The sequence below is a fragment of the Poecilia reticulata genome, chromosome 10 (genome assembly GCF_904066995.2).
Source record: "Poecilia reticulata chromosome 10, P_reticulata-male-v2, whole genome shotgun sequence".
Classification (NCBI taxonomy): Eukaryota; Metazoa; Chordata; class Actinopteri; order Cyprinodontiformes; family Poeciliidae; genus Poecilia; species Poecilia reticulata.
The window spans coordinates 1,978,231-2,004,363 of NC_088839.1; the positions used below are offsets into that span (position 1 = coordinate 1,978,231).

General features: G+C 39.8%; 3 long non-coding RNA genes across 4 annotated transcripts in view; 2 read left to right on the forward strand and 1 right to left on the reverse strand.

Annotated features, from left to right (window-relative positions):
- The window catches only part of LOC145553040 (uncharacterized), a 462,758-nt gene that overhangs the window by 372,347 nt on the left and 64,278 nt on the right, over nucleotides 1-26,133 (forward strand). The window lies entirely within an intron of this gene.
- LOC145553237 (uncharacterized) lies at nucleotides 935-2,372 on the reverse strand. Of its 2 annotated transcripts, XR_014089541.1 has the most exons (5): nucleotides 2,034-2,372; nucleotides 1,764-1,849; nucleotides 1,592-1,675; nucleotides 1,369-1,456; nucleotides 935-1,260 (listed from the first exon to the last, which is right to left on the reverse strand). It is a non-coding gene; the product is annotated as an uncharacterized LOC145553237 (long non-coding RNA). The 2 variants fall into 2 exon arrangements; XR_014089540.1 differs by lacking the exon at nucleotides 2,034-2,372 and having other exon boundaries at nucleotides 1,764-1,924.
- LOC145553166 (uncharacterized) lies at nucleotides 20,701-22,002 on the forward strand. The gene is made up of 3 exons (XR_014089415.1): nucleotides 20,701-21,039; nucleotides 21,329-21,430; nucleotides 21,550-22,002. It is a non-coding gene; the product is annotated as an uncharacterized LOC145553166 (long non-coding RNA).

Here is a 26,133-nt window from a genome sequence, read left to right on the forward strand (position 1 = left end):
TAGCTTATAGCACAACAACAGCAGCCTAATGTCTGTCTGATAAAAATACTGAATCAATAGATAAGAACAGTTTCTCCTCACCTGGCTGTCTTCTCCCCTCAGTAGTTCTTCAGAGAAAGTCAGACACAGAGGCCTGTCAGTGTCTGTTGTATTTCATTACCTCTCTGCTTAAACCGCGACTCCGAGCTGAAGCAGAAACGATACTTCAACGTTTTCCGTCATCTGACAAGCAGCAAGTCTCCACTTTATTCACCAAAAACGTTTTTATTTTTAATTCACCAAACACTGTTCTGTAATCTGGAACGTTCGCTACGTGGAGCTCCAGTTAGCCGCTTTATCTCACTGTGAGAGAGGCATCTGGGTCATGCGTCACGGGCTAAAGGTCAAAGGTAACAAGGTGACCGGAGGGCTTATTATGTTGTACAAAAAAAGAAACAAAAAAGCAAAGAATTTTAGCACGTTTTATGTGTCAGAAGAGGGCTTAACAGGGTGTTAACAGCTTAACGACTCTACTTAACATGTGAATAGCAACAGGAGACCCATGTGAATTGTCAGTCATTGGATGAAAAAATGACATCACAATTCATTACTGACACGTGATTGGTTGGTAGATATCTCCCTATTGGACACACTAGACCTTTATAATTACAGGCCTGGTTAAGCCCCTCCCTAATAAATTATAAATAATAACCCAGAAATAAAAATACACCAAGCACAAGGCATAAGTTTATATTTTTAATTTTTGTTGAAAAAGAAATATGTACATACATGCATATAAAACATCTACAAATAAAGAAACCACACATATATAAAATAAAACACATCTACAAGAAACCACACATATATATAAAAGACACATCTACAAATAAAGAAACCACACATAATAACATCTATAAATAAATAAAAACTTCAGTTAAAAAAAATAATTAAATAGATTACAGCACAAAATGCTTGTCGACTTCTGGGCCGTGTGGTGGTGGCGTTCTTTCTGAGCATGATCCAACATACAAATGCTTATGATGCAACATGCTGTATTTAGGGTTAGCTTCAAGTCTCTCCTGTAGTTTGGAGCAGAGGTTGCCGAGCTCCTGGCTCCTAATGTTATTTTTCTTTTCACTGCTGATTGCATTCATACACACACATACAAACATGCATGCAAAACTAATGCATTTGATGCAATTGTGACATCTCTAGTAATAAATGTGACCTGCTTCTTTCTTTAGCTACATCTGGATGACTGGCTGTAGGTCCTGGATGCAGCTGGAAAACATTTTTGTGCATTGTCAATACATAGCATGATTACATTATGTACATAAACAATGTTGAAGAATAAAATATCATCAACATTCTAAAATAGTAGATACTCACACACAGTTGCATCTCTGTCCTCATCACGGACATCAGAACGTTCCTGAAGAGTCTGATTGATACAAATGTGACTCTCATTCTGTGGAGTCTGTGGAAATAAATGTAAAATAAAAAAATATTGTAGCAAATATATCGCTTTCTCAAAAATACGTAAGTAAATAAGTTAAAATTATTCTCAACCAACCATTATACAGTCGGGAATCAACGCAGTGATTATACATACCGGCTTCATGACTTCGTCCTCAGATCCGTCCTCCATCCGCCATTTTGTAGATCTTTACTGCTTACCACACTCTGCCTTGCTGTACTGAGTAACAAAATAAATAAAATAACCGGAGTTTTCCTTACAAATATGCGAGTGTTCACTATTCACTAAATGTGAAATCATAACTTACTGAATTTCTCTTGGTCCTGGTGGACTCAGAGCTCCTCTGCACCGTGGTCTGAGGTCTGGCTGTTCAGGTTTGGCCATTTTTCAGGTCTGAAAAAATAAAAGAAGATGCGAGTATTTCTAAGAGTTCAGAACATCACATGTAATAGAGATTACAATACGAAATCTCACCGTACACTTGTTTCGGCATTAAGAAAACGACAGACCACTTTCTGTAAGAAACAAACAAAGCAACTGGCCTCGCTCCACATGCTACTCATAAAAGCTTTCTTACCGTGAGTTCGGTCTTGTTGGACCGCCGCGGTGTCATCTGTTGTTTTCCGCCGGATCATTGCTTAATATCAAAACGATACTGAAAAGGTAACTCCGTGAAATAGGACTTTTTCCACCATTTCACACAACGCGCGGGTATTTTCGTTCATGTTGGGTGTAGCAGTAGCATCCGTTAGCGTGGGTGCAAATCTTCCTCTGGAGTTTAATGGCGGCTGCTTGACCGACTATGAAAGCGCATTACTGCCACCAACTGGACTGGAGTGTTAAATGAAAGTTGACAAAAAAATATATATTCTAAAAGTTATTTTTTCAAAAGTTACGTGACAGTATATTTTATTTTTATTATAATTAATTGCTAAAATGTTTTTAGCAATTAATTATGTTTATTTACTCAATTCTACTTTGAGCTGTCTCCTTTTTAGTTTATACAGAATATGATTCATAATCCGTGAGTTATATTTAATGCTTAACTAACAAAACTTAGAGTATAATTATACTCTATCAGAAGGTATCACAAACTTTCAACCATTTTGTTCTTCAATTTAAACTCGAGAGTTAAGCAACTGAATACTGAAAAATCTGTAGTTTCTTAAGTCCAGTATTGTGATGTGGAATGACCACTACCACTCCTATATAGCATGACTCTGGGTCTTTAAAGCAATCACTGAACATTAACATTAGTTTGAATATTATTCACAAAAATACTTTATGTACAATCTACCACTCTGGAACATGGTTTTTATTATTATTATTATTGATTAAGTTACGCAATTCCTCCCATCACAAGATAAATCTTCAGATAGGAGGAATGTCAAAGTAAGATCACGTTTCACAAAAGTCTATTGTATGTAATCATGCATATTCTTCTTTTATATCATCAATTCAACCAAAACTAAGTTTTTCAGTGCTCCTAACACACATGTAATATATATTTTAATGGATAAGATAGATTGTTTTGTCCAAACATACTTCTTTATGGTGAACAGAAATTAAAAAGGATTAGCTACAAAATGAATAAGAGTCAAAAGGCGGTGCTCAACAGTTGATTTGCATTTGCATGGCACTCAGCAACTTCATTTAAATACTAAAACCTCTGCTATACACAAGGGGAGGGGGGTGATAGGGGAACACGGACACACAGCTTTTTGACCATTTTTGGCAGTGTTCGACTCTGACAAAAACCTCTTATCATTTCAAATGCACAGTGACCTGTGCAGTTTGGTAGACATAATTTGACTGCGCTTCATTTGACAAAAACTGCCATACAATGTATCAATGCGCTAAAAAGAGTTTGCAGTGTTTTGTATTTGGAAACATCTGTGTTTAATTTAATTTTGATAAAAAACTTTTTTTTTCCTATCTGATATTTCATTCTTACAAACACTTCTTACAAAAACTTCTGTATTTAAAATATTTTTTAAAAGGTAGGATATTCTGATGCAGGGTCTTAATGCACCGATATGAGCAACCCACATATTTACTAGATAGGATATTCTGATGAGTTTTAGTGCATCAACATGTGCTACTTCTATGTTTTGTAATGATATTCAAATGAAGACTTTTGGTGTAGCAAAATGTGCAACCCACGTATTTTGTGGGTACTTATCTGGTATTTACCAGGTAGAATATTTTGATGGCATTTTGGTAGATCAACATGTGCTACCATGTGTATTTCATGAAGGTAGAGTTCTAATATGGGGTTTTAGTGCGTCTAAATGTACCAGCTTTAGTGCTTTTACACAAGCAGGTATTGTCAAACAGGGATTCAGGTGCTTTCAGACAAGTTTTGTCATTCACATACTTTTTTTCAACTGCTATGTATCACTGCTAAGTACCACTTAATACCCGTCACTTAAACATAATAATTGGAAATCAGTATTAACATTGACACTAATTGCTATGGTCTTTGGTATGTAAACATGACGCTTTTCGAAAGGTAGCGCAGACAGACTAGCTATCTGTAGTGCATCTAACTATCTAGATGCACTAAGGTAGGAAAATCTGACGAGATAGCACAGATAGTCAAAACACTGGTTTAATAATCCAGATGTGTCTCTGCTTCAGAACACCTGAATCAAATAATCAGATTATTAGCAGGACTCTGGAGAAGCTGAGGACACTGAGGGGGTATTCAGTCATTTCACTGACGTGTGTTGAACCAGGCACTCGTCTAGTTGCAGGAGCAGTCGCTCAGCGAAGTCTGGATTTGTTATATCTTATGTCAGACCCGATGTTATAAAAAACAAGGCTTTTCCTGTACCCTGATGGTCCTTTATAAGTATAATTATTATTTTTTTGCTGTATTTTTTTCTGAACAGTATAAAAGTACAATGTTTTCTATCCATTGGCCAGTTTCCTCCATGGTACACATTTTATTTTGTTGTAACATTCACTGACTTCCACAGTTGCTCCTCCAGTTTCTTGTCCTTCAAATATAATTGCATCTTTCTGAGAATTCTCCTTAGAAGCTGTTAATTTTAAATCAGAAGAAGAAGAATTAAAATCTTTTGACTCGTTTTATTCTCTCTTCTGCCTGGATTCCTTGATGTGGTGATTGTGTCAGCTGAGTCACAAAGACAAGACCAATGCTTTCCAAGTACAATCATAAGAACATTTATTAGACAAACAATGAATGAAGCTGACAAAACTCATAATAAAATCACAAATCAGCATCCAATTCAATATTTACCTCACTCCACAGACATCCACACACCAAGACAAACTTACGGGGAACTATTTCACCGACGCACCGTTCCCCGGGGACAGCATCACGGATAACCCCGGAGCGATCTGAGGTTAAGGTTCCATCCATCCATCCATCCATCCATCCATTTTCTTTATACCTTTGTCCCTCAGTGGGGTCAGGAGGGTTGCTGGTTCCTCTCCAGCTAACGTTCCGGGTGAGAGGCGGGGTCACCCTGGACAGGTCGCCAGTCTGTCTCAGGGCAACACAGAGACACACAGGACAAACAACCATGCACACACACACACACACACACACCCACACTCACACTCACAACTAGGAGCAATTTGGAGAGGCCAATTAACCTGACTGTCATGTTTTTGGATTGTGGGAGGAAACCGGAGTACCCGGAGAAAACCCACAGATGCACAGGGAGAACATGCAAACTCCATGCAGAAAGACCGGGGCCGGGAATTGAACCCAGAAACTTCTTGCTGCAAGGCAACAGCTCGAGCAACTGCGCCACTGTGCAGCCCGAATCAAAAATCCAAATATGAATATAATAGTAAGATTTGATGAAGGAAAAGGGGTAAAGAAAATTGAGTCACTTAAGTTAACAAAAGCACTTAAAACTCATGGAGAAATTAAACATACCAAGATATTGATTCGGGCTGCACAGTGGGACAGTTGGTAGAGCTTTTGCCTTGCAGCAAGAAGGTCCTGGGTTCGATTCCCAGCCTGGGGTCTTTCTGCATGGAGTTTGCATGTTCTCCCTCTGTGCCTGGTGGGTTCTCTCCAGGTACTCTGGCTTCCTCTCACCTAACATGACTGTTGGGTTAATGGTCTCTCCAAATTCTCCTCGTGTGTGTGTGTGTGTGTGCATGGTTGTTTGTCCTGTTACTACCACCCTGGTGATAGTAACCTTTTCAGCATGTCAATGTTCTTAGACCTTCTAATGAGCCATCATTGGATCCAGGTGCATTAAACCAGTTAGAGAACATGTGGGTCAGAAGGTTAAATCTGAATGTCATAAACCAGTAAGATGTTTGCAAAAATGTGTAAAGAAAAAAGGAGATGTGCCCAATGTTCAGAAGATCATGAATATGGAAAATGTGAAGTTGGAGTAAAACCAAAGTGTTGTTGTTGTGGAGGAGAGCAGTGTTGCTTTTTGGGGATCTGAAGTGATGAAACAGAAAACAAAAGTTATACAGAGGCATGTAAAATGGTTGAAAAAGAGAAACAAAATGGCAAATCTTTGACATGAGAAAAACATGTAATCCAAAAGGTTATGGAAATGGTTGAAAGGAAAATGGAAGAAAAATGAAAATTGTGACTTATTGCACTTTCTGGACTTCAGAGAACATGGGTATATTGCAGAAAGATATGGTATTCTATATAAAATAATTGAAAGGAAATGAGATTTGGAGTATGTAGCAACTGAAATATGGGTAGAAGAGAAGGTAATATTGATTATAAATTTTTGCAACCATTGAAAGAAGATTGAAATAAGTAAACCTGAGGAGAGATATGAAAGGAAATATTATTTGGCGTGGAGGTTTTAATGCACACCGTTCATTATGGGGGTGTGAAAAAGTCGATTATAATGATATAATGAGCTTTAGAAGATTTTTTTAGATAATCTTACATGTTTCAATAATAGATGAATTATCCCTTCTCTATTGGACAAGAATTGATATTAATTCTGGTAAGGAATAAGTATAAAGTTTTTCAGCTCCATCATGTGATTGGCAGGTTAAAAATAAGTCTTGGTAGTGATCATTACATTATGACCAGTAATATAAGGATGTCCTGAAATGTTTAGGAAGAAAGTGGATATTTGGGAAAGCAAATTGGGAAAAATGTAATAACTTAAGTGAACATACGGTTTTAAAAGTTCAAAATGATTTGAGTATTGAAAGAATGAGTCAAGAGAGAGAGGGAGAACTAAGTTTTAAGGAAGGAGAGTAATATTGATGATTTGATGAATTATCTCTTCTCTATTGGAGAACAAAAAGAGCTTTGGGTAGAACTAGGAATCATGCTTCAGGTAAAGATGAAATGTGTTATATTATGTTGAGACATGTAAATGATGAAGTGTTAAATACATTATTAATCTTATGTAATACAGGACACGCAACCATGCACACACACACTCACACCTAGGGGCAATATGGAGAGGCCAATTAACCTGACAGTCATGTTTTTGGACTGTGGGAGGAAACCAGAGTACCTGGAGAAAACCCACCATGCACAGGGAGAACATGGAGACTCCATGCAGAAGGACCGGGGCCGGGAATCGAACCCAGAACCTTCTTGCTGCAAGGCAACAGCTCTACCAACTGCGCCACTGTGCAGCCCCTTAAGGTTCCGAGTCCTATACTTTTAAAGGGAGGGCGTGTTTTCCTCCTCTGCTGTATTCAAATTAGGGGAGTTTCTTTAGCTAAATTCATTAAAATCTAGTTGAATATGTTCCAGTAAAAACCTGTTTTTAAGATCAAAGAAGTGTTATTTTCTTTTGAATGAAGACAGATGTTTTCATGACCCTGTCCCAAGAGGAAGCTCTACTCCGTTGGCCGGACCAGATTGTTTTTCACCAGCTGTTAAATCTTATCAAAGTGGTCAAAAGGTTAAACTCACACACAGAGCCATGACCCCCTGTGAATGCCTGCTCAGTCCACAGAGAGACTAGCTGTGTTTTAAATGATAGAGAACTACAAGCTAAGTTATTTTAATTCAACTTAGTGTAATATGTTTCAATAAAACTATCCTACATTAGGAATTATGCTGATTAAAACATGGATATAATTTGGAGATAATTTTCTTATTTAAAACACTATTAATTTTATCTAATATTGTACATGTCATGATTTGTGGAGGAGGTGGTGAAGGAAGACGCAGGCAGACCCAGGATGAAGGTGATGATGATGGTTTTAATGATGAAAGCACAGGTAAACAGGAACACAAGAAGCTGGCAGAACGACAGAACGCACAAGGGAGAGGGAAGTCTGGGCCTCCCTTCTGAAGCTGCTGCCCCCGCGACCCGACCCCGGATAAGCGGAAGAAAATGGATGGATGGATGGATGGATGGTCGCAGACTGGGTTGATAGGATACACTTCAGGACGGTGACTGCGTCTTCAGATACACGTTTTGAAACAGAGCAGCCTTTGAGAAAGTTGTGGAACTGAACTGAACTTCTGGTGATAAATGCGACTTAAATCGGAACATGACAACGTTGGATTTAGAAAGAAGTGACTGTAATCGTATGGATTGTAGTGAAGAGGAAGGAAGGAGTGGTCAGAATGAAGATAAAGAGTGGGAATTGGTGGGAAAAGGTCAAAAGAAGCAGCGAGCTGCTGAAAGAAAGGAGAAAAGGAAATGAGGAGAGCACTGAAGACAACGATAATGAAGGAATTTAGGAAGGAGAAGAAGCACCAAAAGGACAAAACCTGAACATTATAATAAGATTTGATGAAGGAGAAGGAGTCAAGAAGATTGATCCAATTAAACTAACAAAAGCACTTTAAACACATGTTGGGAAAATTAAACATGCTAAAACACTGAAAGACGGAAATCTTTTGATTGGATGTAATTCGGAAGGGCAAGTTGAAAAGGTGAAAAAGCTTGGATGGGTATAAAGTTAAAGTCAGAGCAGTTGTTAATGTGGGTGAAAAAAGAATTATCACAGGAGTATCGTTGAGTGTTAACATGAAGGACTTAGTTGAGAATTTGAAAGAAAGAAACAAGGAAATGAAAGGAGCACGAAGAATGACAAGGGGTACAGAGAAGGTTGAAACAGAAACTGTGTTGTTGGAGTTTGAAACAAAAGAAATGCCAAAGGAGGTTTTCTATGGCTTGATAAGATTTAGTGTCAGAGAATACGTGCCCAAACCAGTGAGGTGCTTCAACTGTCAGGAATTTGGCCATGTTGCAAAAATGTGTAAAGGAAAAAGGAGATGTGCCCGATGTTCTGGAGACCATGAATATGGTAAATGTGGAGTTGGAGTTAAACCAAAGTGCTGTAGTTGTGGAGGAGAGCATAGTGTTGCTTTTTGGGGATGCGAAGTAATGAAACGACAAACAACTATACAGAAAACGAAAGTTACGCAGAAATTAACATATGCAGAAGCGTGTAAAGTAGTTGAGAAAGAGAAGCAAAATGGGAAATCTTTAACAGGAGAAAAGCAAGTCATCTAAAAAAATTATGGAAATGGTTGAAAAGAAAATAGAAGAGGAAAAAAAGAAAATCGTGACTTTTATTGCAGGAGTTATAAATGCAACATTGGACGTGGAATTAAAAACGTAAAGGATTCAGATTATTGTGAAGGCAGCATGCCATAGCTTAGACTTAAAGAATATTCGGTGGGAAGACATAAGGGGAGAGCTGGGTAGTCAAGAAGGATAGTCTCAAGGAGAGGAGACTAAAAGAGGAGTCTTTGGTCAAATGGGCAAGATTTTAAACAGTTTATGAATTAAAAGAGAAACCTGATATAATTTGTATACAGGAAACTTGGCTGAGGCCTTTTTTGGATTTCAAAATAGATGGATATATTGCAGTTAGATATGATAGAGAAGAAGGAAATGGGGGAGGATGTCTTTCTCTGATTAAGGAAGGTATTCCGTATAAAATTATTGGAAGGAAAGGAGACTTGGAGTATGTTGCAACTGAAATATGGGTGGAAGAGAAGATAATGTTGATTTAAAATTTTTACAATCCTTGTAAAAAAGCATAAGTAAACTTGAAGAGATGGATATGAAAGGAAATGTTATTTGGTGTGGAGATTTTAAAGCACATCATTCATTATGGGGTAGTAGAAAAGTAGATTATAATGGGAACATTTTAGAAGAATTTCTAGATAGTAATAATCTGGTTTGCTTGAATAATGGTTAGAAGACGAGAATTGATATAAATTCAGGTAAGGAATCTGTATTAGATTTAACATTTGTTTCTAGCTGTTTAGCTCCATTATGTGATTGGCAAGTTAAAAATAAGTTGTTTGGTAGTGATCACTACAAACAACTTATTTGTTTGGCCCATGAGGCCCATAAGGATGCACAGACCTGAAATGATAGGAGGAAAGTGGATATTTGAGAAAGCAAATTGGGAGGAATTCTATAACTTATGTGATAGGAAAATTTTAAATCAGAGTATTGAAAGTATGAACCAAGAGATTAGTCAGTGTATTTTAGCTGCTGCTGAGGAGTCTATTCCAAAAACATCAGGGAAAAATAGGAGAATGTTAGTTTCATGGTGGAATGAAGAGTGTAGAAAAGCAGTTAGAGAAATAAATAAAGCATTTAAATTGGTTTTAAGGTCTCATAATTTTCAACATTTAATTGAGTATAAAAAGTCACAAGCAAAAGTCAGGAGAACTATAAGGAGCACAAAAAGAGAATTCTGGAGAGGTTTCTGTGGCACAATTGGCAGTGGAACAAAACTAGGGGATGTTTGGGGGATGATCAAAAAAATGGGAGGAGATGGAAGGGAATGGAGTTATCCTATACTAAATAAAAATGATATAGTAGCTGTAACTGACAAGGAAAAGGCTGATATGTTAGTAAGCACTTATGTGGAGATTCATAGTGGGGAAAATTGATCAGATAATGAAATAGAGGGAAGGGAGAGAACTAAAAAGGAAAATGATGGAATCTTAAGAAGAAAGGAGAATAATAATGATCTGATGAATTATCCTTTCTCTATTGGAGAGCTGAAAAGAGCTTTGGATAGAACTAGGAATCGTGCTCCAGGTAAAGATGAAGTGTGTTATATTATGTTAAGACATGTAAGTGAGGAAGTTTTAAATAAATTACTAATTTTGTACAATAAGATTTGGAAGGAGGGGAAACTGCCTTGTAAGTGGAAATAAGCTATTGTTATTCCGTCGAAGAAACCTGGGAAAGATCATAGTAACCCTGGAAACTACAGACCAATAGCTTTAACATCTAATCTGTGTAAACTGATGGAAAGGATGGTGAATGAGAGATGGATACAATATATGGAGCCAAAACATTTAATTATTCCTTATCAGAGTGGCTTTCGTAGAGGAAGAGGATCAATAGATCCTATTTTATGTTTAGAGGATGATATTAGAAAAGCTCAGATTAATAAGGAAACTGTTGTGTTTTTTGATGTGGAAAAAGCATATGATATGTTATGGAGGGAAGGGTTAATGATTAAATTACATCAGATAGGTATGGCAATATGTTTAATTGGATATGGGATTTTTTATGGGATAGAAATATTCAAGTTAAAATAGGATATCATGTTTCTAAATTATGTAAAATAGTAAATGGAACCCCTCAAGGAAGTGTGGTAAGTCCAACATTATTTTCAGTTATGATTAATGACATTTTTAAAGAATTATCTTGTTGGGATCTGGAGGTTTGTCAGCCTTTTTTCCACTAGAGGGAGCCTGTGACCTTCTTCCTGAGGGCGTGGGCCGGGGTCTGCACACCTGTTCTCCATATACCATTTGGAGGCGTATAAGTGGAGGAGGATACAGACACTTCTCTGCCAGAGTGTTAGCCAGTAACGGTACAGGCTTACCTTGAGCTTCTTCTGCCTCGATCTGTTCCCTGATTCTGACCCTTCTTGTCTCTGCATTCACAGCTACCCTGGTCCTGGATTATCGGCTCTACCACCAGTCCTGGAGACGGAACCCTCACCGTCTAGAGACTACCTGTCCATCCTCCGCCGCCGCCTCTGATCTCGCCCATCCTCTGCCGCCACCACTGACCTCAGCCCGCAACTTGATCAACCTCTAGATTCTCAAGACCCTCCCCAAGCAGGTATAGTCACCAACATCCACCCAAACAGTAAATTCCCTGGATCTGGACTATTCATCCCTGTCCTCCCCTAGTTACCCTGAGAACCGCCAGACGAACCTTGACTTCCATTTGTTTGTATTCACTGTAAATAAATCACACCACTGTATCCCTCGTCTCTGGAGTGTTTCTGCATGTGGGTTAGGAAACTCGACACAAACATGACATATCCATCAGTTTTGGTAAGTCACTTTTTGCTGATGGTGGAGCATTATGGAAAAGGGGAAGAAATGTGGAACATCTTATTGTTGAACTTAAGGAAGGTATAAATAAAGTGGGAAAGTGGGGGGTAAAGTGGGGTTTTACATTTTCAATTGAAAAGACAAAAGTAATGTTTTTCACTAATAAGAAAATAGGGGTTGATAAAAAGTTGTATTTATATGGGAAAGAGTTAGAAAGGGTTGATTGGTTTTGGTTTTTGGATGAAGTTTTTGATAAGAAATTAACTTGGGAAAATCACATAGAACATGTTATGGAGAAAAGTAAAAAGGTTTTTAACATTATGAGGTGTTTAGTTGACATGGGATGCAAGTTTCGATCCATCCATCCATCCATTTTCTTCCGCTTATCCGGGGTCGGGTCGCGGGGGCAGCAGCTTCAGAAGGGAGGCCCAGACTTCCCTCTCCCCAGCCACTTCTTCCAGCTCCTCCGGGGGAATACCAAGGCGTTCCCAGACCAGCCGAGAGACGTAATCCCTCCAGCGTGTCCTGGGTCTTCCCCGAGGCCTCCTCCCGGTGGGACGTGCCCGGAACACCTCACCAGGGAGGCGTCCAGGAGGTATCCTTACCAGATGCCCGAGCCACCTCAACTGGCTCCTCTCGACGTGGAGGAGCAGCGGCTCTACTCTGAGTCCCTACTGGATGATCAAGCTTCTCACCCTATGTCTAAGGGAGAGCCCAGCCGCCCTGCGGAGGAAGCCCATTTCGGCCGCTTGTACCCGTGACCTCGTTCTAGCGGTCATGACCCAAAGCTCATGACCATAGATGAGGGTGGGAACGTAGATCGACCGGTAAATCGAGAACTTCACTTTTTGGCTCAGCTCTCTCTTCACCACGACGGACCGGTACAGCGCCCACTTCACAGTAGACGCTGCACCAATTCGCCTGTCGATCTCCCGCTCCCTTCTTCCCTCATTCGTGATCAAGATCCCCAGATACTTAAACTCCTCCACTTGAGGCAGGACGACCCTCCTGATCCGGAGAAGGCACTCTACCCTTTTCCGGCTCAAGACCATGGCCTCGGATTTGGAGGTACTGAGCCTCATCCCGGTCGCTTCACACTTGGCTGCGAACCGCTCCAGTGAGAGCTGCAGATCACGTTCCGATGAAGCCAACAGGACCACATCATCCGCAAAAAGCAGAGATGCGATCCTAAGGTCACCAAAACGGATCCCCTCAACACCTCGGCTGCGCCTAGAAATTCTGTCCATAAAAGTAATGAACAGAATCGGTGACAAAGGGCAGCCTTGGCGGAGTCCAACTCTCACTGGAAACGAGTCCGACTTACTGCCGGCAATGCGGACCAGACTCTGACACTGGTCATACAGGGACCTGACAGCCCGTATCAAAGGGCCCGGTACCCCATACTCCCGGAGTACCCCCAACAGGGCCCCCCAAGGGACACGGTTGAACGCCTTCTCCAAGTCCACAAAACACATGTAGACTGGTTGGGCGAACTCCCATGCACCCTCCAGGACCCTGCTGAGGGTGTAGAGCTGGTCCAGTGTTCCACGACCAGGACGAAAACCACACTGCTCTTCCTGAATCCGAGGTTCGACTATCCGACGGACCCTCCTCTCCAGGACCCCCGAATAGACCTTACCAGGGAGGCTTAAGAGTGTGATCCCCCTGTAATTGGAGCACACCCTCCGGTCCCCCTTTTTAAACAGGGGGACCACCACCCCAGTCTGCCAATCCAGGGGAACTGCCCCCGATGTCCATGCGATATTGCAGAGTCGTGTAAGCCAACACAACCCTGCAACATCCAGAGCCTTAAGGAACTCCGGGCGGATCTCATCCACCCCCGGGGCCCTGCCACCGAGGAGCTTTTTGACCACCTCGGCGACCTCGTTCCCAGAGATTGGAGAGCCCAACCCAGAGTCCCCATGCTTAGCTTCCTCAACAGAAGGCATGTTGGTAGGATTGAGGAGGTCTTCGAAGTATTCCGCCCACCGGCCCACAACGTCCCGAGTTGAGCTCAGCAGCACACCATCCCCACTATAAACAGTGTTGGTGCTGCTCTGCTTCCCCCTCCCGAGACGCCGGATGGTGGACCAGAATCGCCTCGAAGCCGTACGGAAGTCTGTCTCCATGGCCTCTCCAAACTCCTCCCACGCCCGGGTTTTTGCCTCAGCGACAACCCGAGCCACATGCCCTTTCGCCCGCCGGTACCCATCAGCTGCTTCAGGAGTCCCACAGGCCAAAAAGGCCCGGTAGGACTCTTCTTCAGCTTGACAGCATCCCTCACCGAAGGTGTCCACCAACGGGTTCGAGGGTTGCCGCCACGACAGGCACCAACAACCTTGCCGCCGCAGCTCCGATAGGCCGCCTCGGCAATTGAGGTACGGAACATGGTCCACTCAGACTCAATGTCCCCCACCTCCCACGGAACGTGTTCGAAGTTCTGCCGGAGATGAGAGTTGAAGCTCCGTCTCACAGGGGACTCTGCCAGACGTTCCCAGCAGACCCTCACTACACGTTTGGGCCTGCCAGGTCTGACCGGCTTCCTCCCCCACCACCGGAGCCAACTCGTCACCAGGTAGTGGTCAGTGGACAGCTCCGCACCTCTCTTCACCCGAGTGTCCAAGACACACGGCCGCAAATCCGATGAGACGATGACAAAGTCAATCATCGAACTGCGGCCTAGGGCATCCTGGTGCCAAGTGCACATATGGACGCCCTTATGCCTGAACATGGTGTTCGTGATGGACGATCCGTGACGAGCACAGAAGTCCAACAACAGAACACCACTTGGGTTCAGATCGGGGGGGCCGTTCCTCCCAACCACGCCTCTCCAGGTCTCACTGTCATTGCCCACATGAGCGTTGAAGTCCCCCAGTAGAACAAGGGAGTCCCCAGGAGGGGCACTCTCCAGTATCCCCTCTAAGGACTCCAAGAAGGGTGGGTAATCTGAACTGCCGTTTGGCCCGTAAGCACAAACAACAGTCAGAACCCGTCCCCCCACCCGTAGGCGGAGGGAGGCTACCCTCTCGTTCACCGGGGTAAACCCCAACGTACAGGCGCCAAGATGGGGGGCAACAAGTAAGCCCACTCCAGCCCGGCGCCTCTCACCGTGGGCAACTCCAGAGTGGAAGTACGTCCAGCCCCTCTCAAGGAGACTGGTTCCAGAACCAGAGCCATGTGTCGAGGTGAGGCCAACTATTTCTAGCCGGAACCTCTCAGCCTCGCACACTAGCTCCGGTTCCTTCCCCACCAGAGAGGTGACGTTCATTGTGCTATGGGTGGCAGCCGAGGGAGGGGACCCTGGCGGTCTGATCATCGACTGCAGAAGCTGGCTCTTGGGACGTGGAACGCAAGTTTCGAATCACTTTAAAATGTTTATGTGTCACTAATTAGATCAAGAATAGATTATGGGAGTGTGGTGTATGGATCAGCGGCTAAAACTAGGTTAAAAAAATTAGATGTTATTCAAGATAGAGCAATGAGAATTTGTTTAGGGGCAGTTAAATCAACGCCAATATGTGCTTTGCAAGTAGAGTCAGGAGAAATGCCATTATGCATTAAGACAGCAGCTAATGGTCAATTATTGGATAAGTTTAAAAGGACATAATGCAGATCACCCATTTAAGAAAATATTAGAAAAGTGTTGGGAAAGAGGAAAGAAACAAATTGATAGTTTTGGGTGGGTTGGGGATGACAGAGCAAAAAATATTTCATATATATAATAAAGAATTTTAGTCCATCTGTATTGTGGCCTGTGAGACCTACATGGACTTGGGAATATATTAATGTAGACAGAACACTATCAAATATTAAGAAAAGAAATATAATCAAATACAGAATAAATAATGTAATGATCATTTGATATACGGATAGTTCATAAGACCCCAAAAATGAAGCAACGGTGTAGCAGTAGTGATTCCTGATTTAAAGATTAATATTTCAAAAAGAACATCTAATTATTTGAGTATATATATGCAGTAGAATTATGTGCTATTTTAGTAGCTTTGGAATGGGTGGAGGAAACTAATAAGTAAAATAATATTTTGTAGTGACTCATTATCTGCATTGTTGAATATTGAAAAGGGACGTACAAAAAAAATCATCAAAATATTTTATACGAGATTATGGCTGTTCATCATAGGATATGTGAAGAAAATAAAAATATAATATTATTCTGGACTCCTGCTCATGTAGGTATTATGGGGAATGGAAGAGCAGGTAGGCTGGCTAAGGAGGCAATTAAAACAGAAGATATTGATATGGCAATAAAGTTATCTAAATATGAAGGCAAAAGTATAGTTTGGAGAGAAAGCAAGAAGATGTGGAAAATTAGGTGGGTTAATGAAATAAATGGAAGACATTTATATAGGATACAAAATACAGTTGATGTAGTAAGGATCAGAGGAATAAACAGGAGGGAGGAGATAATTATCATTAAACAGAATAAGAACCGGGGATAGTTTCCTAAATGGAACTCTGTTTAAGATGGGAAACATCTTACTGGTTTATGTAGATTAGCGGTTCTCAACGTGGGCGGTACCGCCCCCCAGGGGGCGTTCAGAAGACGGCAGGGGGCGCTGGCGGACATTTTTACAAAAGGGGGGCTCTGGGATGCCTTTGGGGGGCGTTTGGTCGAAGGTAAACTTTACACCTCAAATGCACAACAATGCCAGTTTAGACTTTGAACAACTTGGTAAAACTGTATTGGGTAACATTAAAACATGCTTTGCTGCAACTGTATCGATGGCAGCTCTTCTTCTATTCAGTGTTTGTTAGCTTCTGTTAGCTTCTTGGCGCAGCTCCGTTCTCCTGCTACTGGTAGCTTCACTGCATCAGTTCAGCGTTACACGCTGTGATTCACTTTGTCTGGTATTTATATGTTTTCGGACGTGATCATGTCTAAGCAGCAACTTATTTTCAAAAGTGTTTTATTTCCGTTTGAAAGCTGCCCGCTTCCATGTAAGGACAACAGAAAATCGCTCTTATAAACATGTAATTACTAAAACGATACCCTCACTATGTATCCCTCTGAAAAATGAACCCATTTCAATAAAGAAATCCCTCCATGGGTGATACCACGATAGAGAGCGTTCATTTTATAGTGTTAACACGGTGCTGTAAGTGGTCCGGTATGAAACGAGGTGATAGAACAACACAGCACTTTTAAATTTCAAAAATCAGAATGCAGAAATTGTTTCCGTTGTTTTAAAAGGTTTATGTCAGTCTGCCTTTTCCCCATCGATACGCTTCCCGACCACCCTGCACCTTAGGGGGTTAAAAAAAAAAAAGACGAGCACATTGCGCAAAACGCTGAAACAGGAAAAGCGGGACATAAAATGGAGCGACGAAATAGATGTGAATTATGACATAAAAACTGAGGATCCGACGCTGAACAGTGAAAAATCAACACATGATGATAAGGCGGCGCAGCAGGTGATGAGTGAAGATTACTGATGGTCAATAAATGATAAAATAAATGTAGCAACAGGAAGAAACTAAAGTGGACATAGCAATAAACCAAGAGATGATAATACTAATGAAATGAAACTAAATGGAAATGAATGAAGAACAAAATGCAAGAATAAACTAAGAAACTAAAGCAGTGGTTCTTAACCTTTTTTGAGGTACTGAACCCCCCAGTTGCATATGCGCATTCACCAAACCCTTCTTATGCCCCCCGCCCACCACCCGACACACAAAATACTTTGCGGTATTCTGATTTAGTAATATAATTATATTAGCCGTGTTACCACCCCCACACCACTAGAGGCAGTACCAACCCCGAAAAGATGCGACTAAGTAGCAGATTTAGACTATAGAATTTGGTAAAAACTGTGAGCTTTCAGGGCTCCTCCGCAGCTCTGATTGGCTAAGCAATGTAACATGATCCTCTGCAGCAAGTGATGGCAAAGCGGGGCGTCATCACGACTTTACACAAGTGTGTCTTTACCTCCATGGCAAAGGCTACGCCGAACCCCTGAGACCGACTCATCAAACCCCTGGGGTTCGATCGAACCCAGGTTAAGAACCACTGGACTAAAGTAAATACAGAGGAATAAACTTGTATGGCAAGGCCTTTTGATCAATAATGAATACAGAAACTGTATGGCAAGAATAAACAGACACTATTTCCAGATAAAAGGTCAAATAATATTGTTGAAGTGCCATGGGTCTGTTGAGACCACATCTAGTACTGAGAATAAATATATCTTACAGACCATAACAGTAAAGCAGTAAAGAACTGATCACTTATTTATTTATGTTGTTAATTAGATTTGATATATTTATTTCTTCAATATTATTTTTCATGTCAGTGTTAATGTCATGAGGCTGATGACTCCATGACACTTTCAATTTGACTCATTAGGATTTGATTAAGAACCAGATTTGTTCTTTGTAATTTCTGTCCAGTAAAACTATTAATCTATAATCAATAGACAGGTCTATATAAAGATATAATCCATGTTTCTGTTTCATATTTGTATGGCATTAAAAGGACCTGGAACTTTTGTTTTTCCACTGAAAGCTCTGGTTTGCACAATAAATGCCATGTGGGTGAAGTTTTATGGATGATACTCTGATGTCCCATTCTCCTGAAGGCAGCACAGAGCTGCACCACCAGAAACTGACAAACACTGAAGAGAAGAATAACTATGATTAATGTAGTTACAGTTCTATCCATGTTTTAATGTTGCAGAGCTCAGTCGGTTTGCAAATAGTTCAAAGTTTAAACTGGCATGTTGAACATCTTTTATCTGGTCATTTTGTGGAATATTTAACAACTAGAAAATGGCAATGAATAAGAATATTTTTTTTCCACTGACTGGCTGCTGTTTAAGCTGAATGTCCATCCATTGCATTTTTCATAGACGCCTGTGAAAATAATTTCTATTCCCATGACTTTTTTGTTTTGGAAATTCTTTTTGATGATAAAAACAGAAACAAGCATAAAAATCAAAACATCTACAATAGTGATAGTAATATTAATAATAAAATAATAGTCAGTGCAAAGTAGCCTACAAATTCTTTGGTGGGGGGCGGTGAGGGACCTGGATGAAGGCTGGGGGGGCGCTGGGCTGAAAAAGGTTGAGAAACACTGATGTAGTTGGTGTGATGCTGAAGAAACAAAAGAACATGTTTTTATAAGACTTTTCGTTTTTTAAAAAACATCTTTAAGAGAATTTGAGGTATAGATGGTAGGAGCCAATAGAGGGCAGTAGTGCAACGTAAATAGATGCAAGCTGCCGTTAAAACCTAAAGAAGAAGAAGAAAGAAACTCAAAACACAGAAACACACAGAACCTAACACATGTGGTTAAGTTTTTAAAACTAGCATATTTTACATTTATTTTCTTAACAGCTTGTCACTAGGGTCTTCCTCAAAATCCAGGAACTCTTTCATAATATTTAGTTACGCTAACACTACTTAGTGCTTTCCACTTATGCACTGTCAAAAGCGGACTGGATAACCTTTTATAAAACAGTTGAAAACGGTATATGCAAAATGTTAGGTGCTTTTCCAATGGCAAGTTGTGCACTAACTGGTTAATGTGTGGTTTGGTTTTGCAGCAGGTAGTGAGCTTTTCCATGATACTCTCTGTTTCTCACTATTGTGGGCGAGTTGTGAGCAGCAGTTGTTTTCAACTCTCTGCTGTTGTTTGCAGCGACACTCAGCTATGGAGAACCTCGAGGTTCTGGTTCTGGAGGACTAAAATAAACCCAGATATTTCATTTTGGCTGCAAAGTTGGTAGCACCGTTGCCTTGCAGCAAGAAGGTTCTGGGTCCGATTCCCGGCCCGGGGTCTTTTTGGATGGAGTTTGCATGTTTTCCCTGTGCATGCGTGGGTTTTCTACGGGTACTCCGGTTTCCTCCCACAGTCCAAAAACATGACTGTTGAGTTAATTGGTCTCTCTAAATTCTCCTCAGGTGTGAGTGTTTGTCCTGTTTGTCTCTCTGTTGCCCTGCAATGGGCTGGTGACCTGTCCAGGGTGAACCCTGCCTCTCACCTGAAATGTCTCACTGGACATAGGCACCAGCACCTCTCCTGACCCCACTAGGGACAAGGGCATAAGAAAATGGATGGATATTTCATTTTGTCTTGTAGAACTTCATTGCTGGACCAAACATAATGATAAAGACTCAGATCAGCTGATTATTTTGCTTTGCATATAATTAAATTCTGGCTTTTTTTTTAAAGTGCAACTTTTTGGATTTCTGTTATTCAGTCAAAAGATGTAAATCAATAGCCACACATAAATGTTATTATTATTTTTAATACCAATGAAACATAAAATTCACATCACAAGTTAATAATATGTAGCTCCAGTTTTTCACACTGTGGGCACAAAACTGCAGCTCCGTCAGAAAGCTGACCATGGCTCCACCGTTTCTCTTTTCTTTATTATTGTCTGTAGAGAGACGAGCTGCTAGCAGTGCTGCTAATTCACGGTCATTCTACTCCAAATGTTACTCTGGTATGTTCTCAGATTATTACTGTTCAACAGCAATATTGTGTCTGCTGTTAACATTCTGTTTAATCCTCTGGGTTCTATTCCATTGGACCTTTTAAAGCAGGTATCCAGAGCTGTTAGTCATTAGCCTCAGGTATGGGCAAGTCATGCTACTTTTTCACACTGTCAATCTCTATTTGTTTAGCTTAATCTGAGCTTCTACTCTCCTCAGTTATGAAAGCTTGTACTCCATGTACTGCTGTTGCAGAGCTTACCTTCGTACTGCCATGTTCCCAGTTTAGAGCACAATGCTATATTCATATCTTCTTCAGAGCTTCAGAAATGCAAATGAACTAAAAGTTAGATAATCTGTAAAACGTTAAAGATGTTAGTAACTTTGTTTTTACATCTCTCTTTCTAATGCACCTTAATCATTATGAATAAAATGGTTCACTTTAGTAAGAAGCATTGCGTCACATATATTTTTTAAATGTATGAATGAATCAATTTATTGTGACTACACAGCAAATTCAAAAGTGTTAAATGTTTTGGTGTTAGTAGACTTTGTGCAAAAGCAGAGTTAATTTTACTCTAATAGAGTCACATTCTGTTCATGTAACTCTGGGGTGTATATTATTAGTAGTTAAAATCCAGTGTTAAAACAAAGTGTTTCCGTATCAAATCTAGAGCTGTTAAAATAGAATCAATAACTCTTTACTTCTGAACTCTGAACTCCACCAGCGGCTCTAACACTGAAGGAGTTAATTCACTGACTCCGCCCAGAATCACAGATTCCCACCAAAGCGACAGAAGCCAAGTCATTTCAGGACTATTTACTTTCCACATGTCTGAGTTATTTACTGCACTTGGTAAGTCATTTTTTTCTGTGATGGTTTATAACTATTATTTTGAGTTGAGCTCAACCTGTATGCCTATATGTTCGCCACACGGCTCGGTGTTAGCATATTTAGCTTAGCATGCCGAATGTTAGCAGAGTATAAATGTTGGATAAAATCAAGCCGGTGAACATTTAATCAAATTATTGGTTAACTTGAACAGATCTTTTTTATGTTGAGAGCATTATTCTCGCTGTTGTGTCTTCTTATATACGTTTTGCAGCATGTTTTAATCCTTTTATTGCCTTTTTGTATATATTAGAACCAGTCTGGTTGAGGATGAATCTCCAGTCGTCAGCCTAACCTCTCCCTCCTGATCCCTCCATGGATTCTTCGAAGATTCAAGCTCCAAAAATGATTATAAGTGTTAATATCTCTGAAACTCTACATTTCTGTAATGGAGGCTTGTTGTTATGTTGTAGTAAAATGTATTCCTTCGTTCCATTCCTCATTGTTATGTTTTTTGTTTGCTATGATCCAGAGACCAACACTGACTGTCCTACTCAGAGACTGAAGACTGTCTGATGCAGTAGAGGAGCATGTTGGTGTCTCTGACCAAACGTCATGAACAGAACAACAACCTGAAGACAATCTGTTAGTGAGTGGACATCTCTCTGGTGGAGTCAGAGAGGAACTGTCTCTTATCAACAGAAACAGAAACTGGATAAGAAATGATGGATCTGAATATCAAGTTGGTCTGTTATGTAATGTACATATCTGGTAATCTACCTGTTAAAAGAAAATGTACTCTATCATATTACTGCATGCATTGATACAGGCTTTACTTTCTCCACCTTGTACTTTGAACAATTTCATGCATATTGTATTGAAGAAAAATGTATTAAGCATACTGCATTTTGTATCGCACAACTGATATGTTAACTTTTTAAAAAGCAATATGTGAATATTGAAATATGAAAGCGACATGTGAAACATGCACATTTTTTCATGTTGTAATGTTTTGTAATTATAGTGCACGTTTTGAAATAAATGCATTTGAGAAAATTATTGCCTCTTTATTAAATGTTTATTTTTCAAAGAATTTTTAAAAGTTCAAAACAATAAAGTACCATTTAACATTAATTACAAATAACTCTTAAGAAGTTAAAGAAGTACTCTGTGAGAGTTAATATTAAGATCTAACACTAACTTAGTGTTAGTAAGTGTTAAATGTCAACAGATTTGATATCTGACACTTTATAAGAGTTAAGGTACCAACTCTCCAAAAAGAGTTCAATTAACACTTTCTGCTGTGGACCCATATAGACACTTTAACCTGCTGTTGTCCTCATTTTCTGTGTATAGGGAAAACACATACAAATCTCACTCATTTTGACCCGAGGACAACAGGAAATCAAAAAGTGCTGAAATCAAATCTGACGGTGTTAATCTGGGCCTCCTGGATTTGCTGTATACTTATGTACAATGAGATTAAAGCAAAAAGAGACTCCAAAAAGAGTGCAGTGTAAGAAATGTATCCAATGTTAACATAAAAATGGTGATATGTAATATAAATGTATGCTTTTATCTGGAGGATGAAATTTGTTGTTGTCATATATGTGCATCCAAAATCATTACATACACATAAAAAAATAAGGCATTAATCAGAAATTCTTTGTCTCTTGTCATCTGTGAATTCTGATCTGTCGGAAGGTTCTTGGTAAACATGAACCAGCAGTAAGTCACTGCATGATGTAGCATTGTTAAACATAAAGATGTTTCATTATCATCAACAGCTGCCAACTCTGGTTGAATGGACACTGAGGCTCTCCAACTGGAATTTTAACTAAGCCATTTTTTTTCTGAAAAATAAAAATAAAACCCTGTTATCTGTTTTCTCTTTAATTGGCTACTTGAGTATAAATTGAATCCACAGCAGATGAACCACAAACTCAGGAGGACATGAGTCAATGTGAGTCAGAAGTGGTCAGTTGTGATGATGCAGATCATTTCACATCTCTTGTTCATTCTCTTGGTTAGTCAGACTAAAGTCCTGGAACTTTGATTTGTCACATAAATAAAGAGTATTTTAGAACAAACTGTCAGATAAATTGACTTTCCAAAGCCTCCAAATCTCTTTTAAAAATGCCAGTTTATATAATGTTAAAATAGGACCAAAATTAATATTTTAAAAAAGTTATTTCACATATTTTAGATGCTTTTTATTCTATGCACTTCAATGAAGCGTAAAAGTGTGGATACCTGTAAACTAAGACTTTGTTAAAGTAGCTTTGGAATCTAATTCTAATGTTAAATCTCCTTTGATAGGAGGACATCACCATTCCTGACCTGAACTTGGTAATGTTTTGCCAAACAACTTTGCAAAACATAATATATCAAAATTGGAGATAACCTGATTTTAATCAGGCGTTAGCTATTAGACAGCTAAAGCCTGATTTTATTATATATTTAGAATTCCACTGACATAGAGATAAGTTTATGCTAAGTCAATATTCCAGGGTGCCAAGGACCTGCAGTGGGGAAATCTGTGGAAAACTGAATTTGAACACTGTTTTCTATGTGTGTGAATATACAGTTATGAGTTAATCAAAGAGGAAAAAAATCATGCTTTCAATTTTTTTTCATTCTTTCGACTCTTTTCCCTTTCCTAAGTTTGACTTTGATGATTTTTTAAAATATGTATTTAACATGTTAATGTTACTTAACCAACACAAAACCCAATACAATAAATATACAGTATTTCATCAGTGTGATATCCATTAGGTTGTTGTTTTTTTTACCTTATTTCACATAATAGGTATGTGACATAAGTGACAGGATGCAGTGGAGTGACATCTATGGCATATTAAAATGTTCTGTATCTCCTTTGGTGAATCTTAAAATATTAGTGCTTCCTCTCTCTGAGTTAGAACTCCGTGTCTAGTTAATTATAAAATTTAAACCAAGTTGATCCTAACAATTAGTAGTTATTTAAAAAGTATATTTTATTGATCTTAACCATCAATTACAATCCCTTTTCAAAACACTCAGGTGTTGTTCACTCTTGTATAACCTTTATGTGTTGGAACTGGAGTTTTGGGTCCTTTTCTGCTGAATTCTCTCAGTTGGCCATCGACTGGAGACTGCAATCACCTGCAGGGCGGGTCCCACTCCTGGGTTTCACACACACCTGCAAACTATTTACCGTCATCAGTGTGGAGTATAAGAGGAGTAGGTCGCCATTTGGTCCCTGAGTCCTAATCTGTTCTGATACTCTGAGCCTCTCAAAGCTACAACTCTGACTTCCTAGTAGTGATGGGTAGATGAGGCGTCATGTATCGTTTCGACACATAGCAAAACTGTCGATTCTGTCACTCAATACTGACACCTGCTGGACATTAAAAATTCCTACAGGCAACGTAGTGATTTGATGACCAAGTCTGTACAATAAGATTTAAGTCTTTGTATTTATTGAATATTATATGTTGTATTATGTCATATCTTCAGTTACATTTAAAATATATTTGATATACAGTCAATAAAGAATGTGAACATGAACCATAAAGAGAAAGTGAATGTGTTTGGAATGAGGATGCTTGGACTGTTTTTTCTCACACATTTTTATTTAAAAAAAGTTTTTACAACCTTTTGAAATTAAGCCTGTTATGCTTTTTTGACAAAACTTCTGCTGTAGAAAAAAATAAAGTAAACTCTACATTTACAGCGAACCTTAAGGGTTGCGTTCCGAAAATAACCCGTGAGGCGAAATCCGTGAAGTAGTTACCTTTATTTTTTACAGTTATTACACAGCATAATTAAATACATTGAAACCAAAGAACAAAACCTGTTTTCAGGTCAGTGGATGTGCGTGAGCATCAATCGGGCATTAATGTGATCCGGAGTCATGTCATCTCATCAACGAGCCTCCGGTCGGGTTCTGCTGCCTCTGGACACAGTTTTTGTTTTCCAGCAGACATTCAAAGTTTCAGTTTCCATCTCCTGAGTGACCAATCTGTATTCAACACCGTAACGTTATTGGCACTCAGGTAGAGAAGAAGCGCGGAGACTGTTTTTACCAATCATATGGTCAATCAGGACGAAGAACACTGTGGGAAAAAACTGCACAAAAAAATCTGCGAAGCAGCGAAACCGTGAAAGATGAACCGCGTTACAGCGAGGGTTCACTGTATATGAAACAATTTATAAAAAGCAACTGAGTCATTTGTAGAATGGCTGCATATCTGAGTTTATAGGTGAATCTGGGACTTCATTCTCATGCCTCATAATGCCTCAGCATTGAAAAGGTGGATTTATTTAAATAAGACAGTTTAGTTAAACATATGCGACACTTAACCTGCAGAACATGATATGAAAGTAAACTAAAAGTCAGTTTCAGCTGAATTTGGGTTCAGATAGATTAAGTAGAAACTGATGAGAACCGGATGAAATGACAAAAATGAAAACAAATATATTTTCCAATATAAGATCAAAATGGTCCCACAGAGGAAACATTTCCTTTGAAGCTGCTCCATAGATGACAATGTAAAAGATCAAGAATTTGTTTGGCAAATGCTTTTGACAGATTCACTTCCTTATAAACACAGTTTGGCATCCAGTGTCATTTCGAAACAGTTCCTGTATTGGTCACGTGATTTGCTGAAACCAATGTTGGTCTATGGGCCTGATGCATGCGCCGGCGCCTCGGTGTTGCTGGACCCATCACTAGTGTGGATGTTACTCTCTGTGTTGCCTGACTTGCCTCCTCAAGTGACAGTCTCTCTGAAAGATACTCTGGTTTCTCATCCAACATTGGTGATGAACCACTCCTCACCCATGTGTACCTGTTTGCCCTCCAAAGCACATCCGAAACGTCAGACTCATCAACGCTCCATCTCCAACCGAACCAGCAGACAAACCCATATGGGACCCTGTAACAAGGCGGCCTTTTGCGGTTGGATTTTACAGTGAGGAAGACTATGTGAGGCAGAGTCAGGTGGAAACAGCAGTTTATTCTTCTCACAGCATCAAAACACAAACTCTTTCTATACTTTCACAGGTGAAACTGCAGGCTGGGTCTGTCAGCTGTGACAGACCCAACCACCTCCAATTCACAGGGGATCTTATTTA